Genomic DNA, 6837 nt, shown 5'->3' with positions numbered 1-6837 from the left:
CTGATGAGGGCAGCCACCATCCCTATCGCTGCCTTCATAAATGTGCTCCTCTTTCTGGGCACGCTGAAATCCTCAAGCACCAGTGATGCTGAGCATTTGAGCAGCCACTGAGGTGCTCCTGGCCAACCTCCTCCCAGTCATGCCCCCGTGCACTCCTCTCTGTGTTCCTGGGACATCTGCCAGCAGGAAGGACCTGTGATTGTGGGGGGTCACCCAGTTTGGGGTGGGGTGCAGGTGGTGGTATGAGGGGCAGGAGAGGCTGGTGATGAGAGTGGGTTCCCTGCTGGGTGGTGAGAGCCCACCAGGGCCAGGTCCTTGTAGCCTTGCAGCTCCAGGGGCAGCTGGCAGGGGCCACCTTGAGAGGAGGAGGCCCTGATCCTATTCCCATCCTTGGCCTGGAAGGCCTCCGCCCTCCTGCTCCAGTTCGGGGTGGAGACACCCCTTTGTGTGGCTTCCTGGGGCTGGCTCAGCACTCAGACACAGCCCTGGAGGGCAGCAAGGGACTCCCAGGCTGTTCCACCTTCCGTTTGTGACAGAGACGGTGACCGAGGGAGCCAGGGAGAGCCGTGCCCAGCTGTGTTCCTGGCCCTGAGATTGGTACAAGTTCCCCACGGCTGCTGCAGCAGATGGCCACGCACAGGGTCACTGACAACAGCAGAAACGTGTCCCGGCTCCGGCTAGAGGCCAGATGTCTGCAATCAAGGTGCAGCGTGTCGAGCTGAGCGCCCTAGAAGCAGAGAGGAATCTGTTCCTTGCCTCTTCTGGCTTTTCTGCTGCTGGCAGCCCTTGGCACCCCTGGCTCGCAGGGAATCGCTCCAGCCTCTGCCTCCACCTTTTCTCTGGGGCCTTCTTTCCTGTGCCTTCACGCCAGCTTCCCTCTGTGCGCATTGCCGAGTCTTTCCTCTGCTTGCCAGGCACTAGTGCGCTGGATTGGGCCCCCCCTCCAGTGTGATCTCATTCCAACTCCGCAGTGACTCCACTTCCAGAGAAGGTCGAATTCACGGATGTGGGGTGAGGGCTTCAACAGATCATTTGGGGACACAATCCTGGGGGCCACACCCTGGTTCTGCCTGCCGTGGGATTGTCTCTTCAGTGACCTGGGGATCTGTGCCTGGTCTGTGCGTGGGGCACCTGGCTGGGTCCCAGCTCTCACAAAATGTCAGCACCCACACCTTCTCCACAAGCAACATGGCCCTGCAGTGCCCACTTCCCAGTGAGGACACTCCAGGCACACAGGCGGAGATGAGGCTTCACCCGTGGCAGGATGGTGGCATCGCAGGGGCACAGGGGCTGCAGGGGCACAGAGGACAGAGCCAGGGTCACCCCAGACCCCACCTACCCGCCCTGACACATGCCCACCGCTGGCGAGCTGGCCACGGGAACGTGGGCCTCCAGATGCAGCTACAGAGGCAGTCTGGAAAAGTGTTTTTGAGAACAAATCATGAAATCACTGGGGGAATATTTGTGAAGATTTAAAACTTAGAATAAATGTGTGGTATTTTATTAATGAACATCCATTTGAATATTTAGGGAAAGATGCATTTTCAAGGACTTTCGGGCATATGCTTTTTAAAAATAGACTTTTCTAGAGCAGTTTTAGGTTCGCAGCCAAACTGAGCGGAAGGTACAGACATTTCCCATACGCTCCCTGCCCCCACACACGCACAGCCTCCCGCTCTCTACCCCCCACCACAGCGGTGCCGACTTTACAACCGATGAACCTGCCTTGACCCACGTGTAGAGTCAGTGCTGGGCATTCTAGGGGTCTGGAGAAACGTGATGACCTGGACCCACCGTGATGGCGTCACGCGGAGCGGCGCTGGCCTGAAACCCTCTGTGCTCTGCCTGCTCCTCCTCCCCCAGCCCTTGGCAAGCACGGATCCTTCCTCTGTCTGCAGAGTTTAGGCGGATGTTTTTTAATGAAGCAGTTGATCTGAAAGCAAATGAAACGAGCCAGGAATAGAAAAAAAAAAAAAAGCGAGGGTCTGTGGGGCGCCCCTGGGCGGATGCGCTGCCAGGGGTCTGGAAAGAGATCCCCCCACGCAGTGCAGCCCTGGGCCACGCCCTCCTGACCCTAAGATCCCAAGGGCTGGTGTTTCCCTGTGGCCCCGCAACCCCAGGGCAGAATCTTATTTGTTTGTTTGTTTGTTTTGAGACAGAGTCTTGCTCTGTCGCCCAGGCTGGAGTGCAGTGGATGATCTCGGCTCACTGCAACCTCTGCCTCCCAGGTTCAAGCGATTCTCCTGCCTCAGCCTCCCGAGTAGCTGGGACTACAGGAGCACACCACCACAACAGGCTAATTTTTGTATTTTTAGTAGAGATGGATTTTCACCGTGTTGGCCAGGCTGGTCTTCCAACCTCGGGATCTGACCGCCTCAGCCTCTCAAAGTGCTGGGATTACAGGTGTGAGCCACAGCGCCTGGTTTCCCAGGGCAGAATCTTACTCACGGGAAACCCAACTGGTCTTCTGTGAGCTACCCGGTGCTGGAGCCCAGATGGCCTCCGTGCTGGTGCCCGCGCAGTGCTACCGAGCTGTGGCCGTGAAGGCCTGGAACAGCCGTGGCCTCAGCATTCTTCTCTCTGCGTCAGTGACCTCTTGGCCAATTGCCCAGGAGGCCCCCGCCCCCAGTACAGTAGTCTGTCCACTTCAAGGACAGGTCACACCCAGGGCCGGCCTGACCCTCACCGTCTTCCTCTGGAGGCGTTACCCTCACCCCCGCTCCCACGCTGCCCCCTCCTTCTCCTGGGACCTCACACTTGGCCATTGCTTGTCCTTCAGGTTTGGAGGTTGGGCTGGGGAACCCAGGCCCGGGAAGTCCTAGGTGCCTGGGAGTTATTCAGGAGCAGGAAAGGCCTTTCTGGGGTTCCCATGGCCCTGCTCCAGTGACTTTTGGGGGGCTTCCTCAGACTGTGGGAACTGAAGGTGGTGTCGGCACCAGCCTGAGCCCAGCCACCTGATGTCCTTGAAAGCGCATTTGCTGTACCAGGGGTTACTCTGTCACCGAAATGCTGATCAGAAGGCAGAGACGTCTCCTCTTGATCAGGCTCGGCCCAGCTGGGCTCTCCTGGCCAGCAGCCAGAAGCAGGAGACATTGCTGCTGGACAGCACTTCTGGGGGCCAGAGCCACAGGCTGATGCTGCCTGGTGGACAGTGAACTTGGGGCTCGTGAGGCCAAAGTGAGGAGCTTTGGCCCAGCGCGGCCACCCTTGGCCTGAGGCTCTGCAGTGTGGCTCTGCCTCTCCAGGCTTCCTCAGTGCCTGGTACCTTCTCGAGCCACACTAATAGGAATGTCCCCACAGGACCCACACGTTGGCCTGAGAACAATGGTTTGCACCACCGTAAAAGGCTATAATGGACAAAACCCAAGAAGAATGTGTGGCAAAGGCCGAGGGAGGCCCTTGAACCCAAGGGAAGTAGGAAAGGAGACGCCGGGCCCTCACGGAAGCAGGAGTGCCCGGGCTGCCCGAAGCTCTCCCCGCCGTGGACTTGTCCCAGCAGTGGCCCGATGATGCCTGGGGCTCCAGGCGTGTCTGTCCCAGCAAAGGGTGCTGGCCACTCCCAAGGCTCTGGAACCATCCCGAGGCCCCAGCACAGCCTGAACTGGGCCAGAGGGTCAGGGCCCCTGATGGAAGCTGTTTGTGTGCCTCTGAGCATTGGGGCCAAGTCGCATGTCCTGCGGTCCTCCAGCACTGGGGCACGTGGGAGCTGCCAAAAGAAAGTTGGGGCACTGTGTGCACAGGAGGTGAACGGAAGCTTGGAGAACTGAGGTCAGCTCTCCTCCAGGGCAGCATTCATCCCCCAGGCCTGTGTGGGGCTCAAACACAACCACGGAGCTGTCTGCGCCGAGACAGGGCCTGACAGTCGCGGACAGCAAGTGCTGCTGTGTGCACGTCGTCTCTTTCTGCTGTAATAGTGCAGCTCTGAGTCCGTTTCTAGCTGGTTACACTGTAGTATCAGACAGCAGGACCTCACGTCCCACCTCCCCCAGCGTTTCCTGCTCGTGCATCATGTCAGTTGTGCCTCTTCCCTCTGGAACCAGGGTGGAGGTGCAGCCTCTGCCTGCTGGGCAGGATTCTCGGGGCCGCTGGAGCAGGTCTGGTGGAGCCTAGGCATGGCTCCTAGGCTTCCGCTCAGGCAGGGCTGTGCCATTGTGCCCCATTTCATCAGCCAAAACCTCCAAATGGCCCTGCTGACCATCTTCAGGGAGGAGATGTCCATCCTTTTACCTGGGGACACCGTGAGCCCCGGCCACCGCAGCAGTCCCATTTTCTCTTAAGAGCAATCAGCCCGATTGAAACTAGAGACTAATTAGCACCTTAATGATAAGGGACGACACCGAAGCAGGAAGGACAAACTTCGAGGACGCGTCCTCAGCGGTGGGTTTGCTTCTCCCAGGCAGGGCGCTCTGCCTGCAGCTCAGTCCGGTGGAACGGGTGCTGCACCTGTCCCTTCCCAGGGCCCAGAAGCTGAGCTGAAGGAGGAAGCCCAGGCGGACACTCCACACATGGCCTCCAAGGAGTGTTCCTGACCTGGGGGAGGCAGGTGGGCTCCCCGTCAACCAGGATGCGGATGACCCCCTCGGGGCACCTGCATGACATGCCCTCGGGGGCAGGGCTGCTCCTCCCCTGCCTTCCTTTCTAGCAGGCCTCCGGGGTGGCTTTGGCAGAGGCTGACCTGAGAGTCAGGATCCCTGTGCTCTCTCTGCCCCAGCTGTAGGAGGGGCACCCGGTCGCCTGCTTGCTGTGTCCTTGAGGACCATCTGTACCAGCACCAGCCCCACCCTGCCCTCCCGACAGGACACATGGGCCAGGTTGTCAAGTCTGAAGGGGCTTTCTCAGGCACAGTCACCAGGAGGACTGGGGTCCCTCACGGCCTGCAGCAGGGGACCTTTTCCCTGAGGCCACGTGTACTCGCTGCAGTCCAGCTGCTGGGCCTGAGAGCCTGACCCCATGAGCACGTGGTCAGCACTGTGGCATCTGGCTGGAAATTTCAAAGTAAAATCAAGGCAGGTGGGTGCAGAGAAGTGGGCTTGAGTACTTCACAGGGAGACCCCCACACCACCTCCCGTGGGAAGGAGACCCCGCACCGCCTCCCGTGGGAAGGAGACCCCGCACTGCCTCCCGTGGGAAGGAGACCCCGCACCGCCACCCGTGGGAAGGAGACCCCGCACCGCCTCCTGTGGGAAGGAGACCCCGCACCGCCTCCCGTGGGAAGGAGACCCTGCACCACATCCCATGCGCTGCGCTGGTTTCTTGAATGAGCGTCCCTCATTCATCAGAAACACAGATCTGCCCATGAACTTCTGACCGTGATCTGAGAACTGAGAGAAACCAGCCCCAAAACCACAGCCAAGAAGCCTGGAAGCCAAAGAGTGAGTCCAGGAAATCACGGCCAGTGTGCGCTGCGGTCACTCAGGCCGACCACGGTGAAGGTCAGCGATGTCCATGGTAAATCAGCTTGCCCAGGACAGGCCCAGCGACGCCAGCCATCCTGGCGCGTGTATCCACAACCTTCTCCTTTATTCCGAAGGGGCTGATGGGTCAGTAAATTACAGGGTCGCCCTCGTCATGTTGGATTATGAACAAAATCTCGAGGGCTGACTCCCTTCAAGAAAACCACTGTGCAAAACCCATCTCCCAGGGAGAGCGTATTCGTTTCCCGAAAGACTTCTCTTTTGGCCACGAAAGAACACCCTTTGTTTGCCAGAAAAGCAGCCTGCCTGAGTGCAGCACCGCTAGATTCCATTTTGTAAAATCGAGACCGCAGCCCAGGCGCACATGCAGTGCGTGAAGGCCCAGGTGTCTGGAAGCTTCCAGAGACAGCGTGGGGCGGCTGACACGAGGAGACACAGACAGGAGGACGCAGTGGCCTCGCCTCCGGGGCTCCTGGAGCGTGGCTGGCTGAGGAGCGAGCAGATGGTGCTGCTGAGCATTTGTTTCCTGCAGGGCCAGGAGGAGGTGGGGTTGCCGCCGGCTGGGGCCTGTGACTGTGAGTGCAGCTCATGGAGCAGCTGATGTGGGGTGGGAGGGGGCGGCAAGGATTACCCCATGTGTGCCGGCAGAGCAGGGACAACGTGTAGAGAAATGCGGCCCGGGAGGTAAGGAAGGGTCATGAGAAAATACACAGGAAGACACTCCCCGTGGTCCTGTTTCCCTTGGAAAGTGGATGGAGCCCTCTGGGCCATGACTCCCCCTGTATTAGGCAGTGGCAGGTCCCGGCCTGGCAGGTGGCTTCTGCAGCCTTGGATTCGCACCTCTAACGGGTCACAGGGGCTGCCCCCACCAAGAAAGACAAAGTGTGATCCTGAGCAGGCCTTCGGGGGGCCAGAAGAAGGAACGGCTGCGGTGATGTAGGCTGAACCCCAGCTCTCTCTCTGTCATTCTCTCCGCCCAGGAAGGGGCTGCTTGGTAGGGCTGGGTTTAGAACCCTCCACGCGACGGCCAGAAGCCTTCTCAACATCTTCGGCTACTGTGGTGCGCCTGCCCTCCTCCCTCCTCGACAGCCCATCCTATTCTCGGCTACACTTATTTAGATGTAGTGTCATCTGAACGTGCACGGGCTGATCCCAGGACGTCACACACAAAGCACCTGTGGTGAACCCGTGCGGCCAGGCTGGCCTGTGGCTCAGTGTCTATTCCAGAAGCCTGGCCCGTGCAGTTCTCCTGAGCGGGGCCGCTGGAGCTCGGGAGGGCCAGGACCACATCCCAGACCACTGTGACCGAAGACACTGCACAGGGCCTGGGAACCAAACCGGCAGGAGGGAGCCGGGCCACTGCGCCACCTCCTAAAGCAGCTGCCTCATAGGGAAACCGCTGCGCTCTCTCCACGTGAGACGG

At 59.6% G+C, this 6837-nt stretch overlaps 1 pseudogene; it reads right to left on the bottom strand.

Moving 5' to 3' along the window:
- Positions 1-4383: 4383 nt before the first annotated feature.
- Positions 4384-5490, bottom strand: LOC128930362 (uncharacterized; annotated as a pseudogene).
- Positions 5491-6837: the final 1347 nt, after the last annotated feature.

The sequence above is a fragment of the Callithrix jacchus genome, chromosome 21 (assembly GCF_049354715.1).
Source record: "Callithrix jacchus isolate 240 chromosome 21, calJac240_pri, whole genome shotgun sequence".
Classification (NCBI taxonomy): domain Eukaryota; kingdom Metazoa; phylum Chordata; class Mammalia; order Primates; family Cebidae; genus Callithrix; species Callithrix jacchus.
This window is presented reverse-complemented; position numbering and strand designations above follow the sequence as displayed.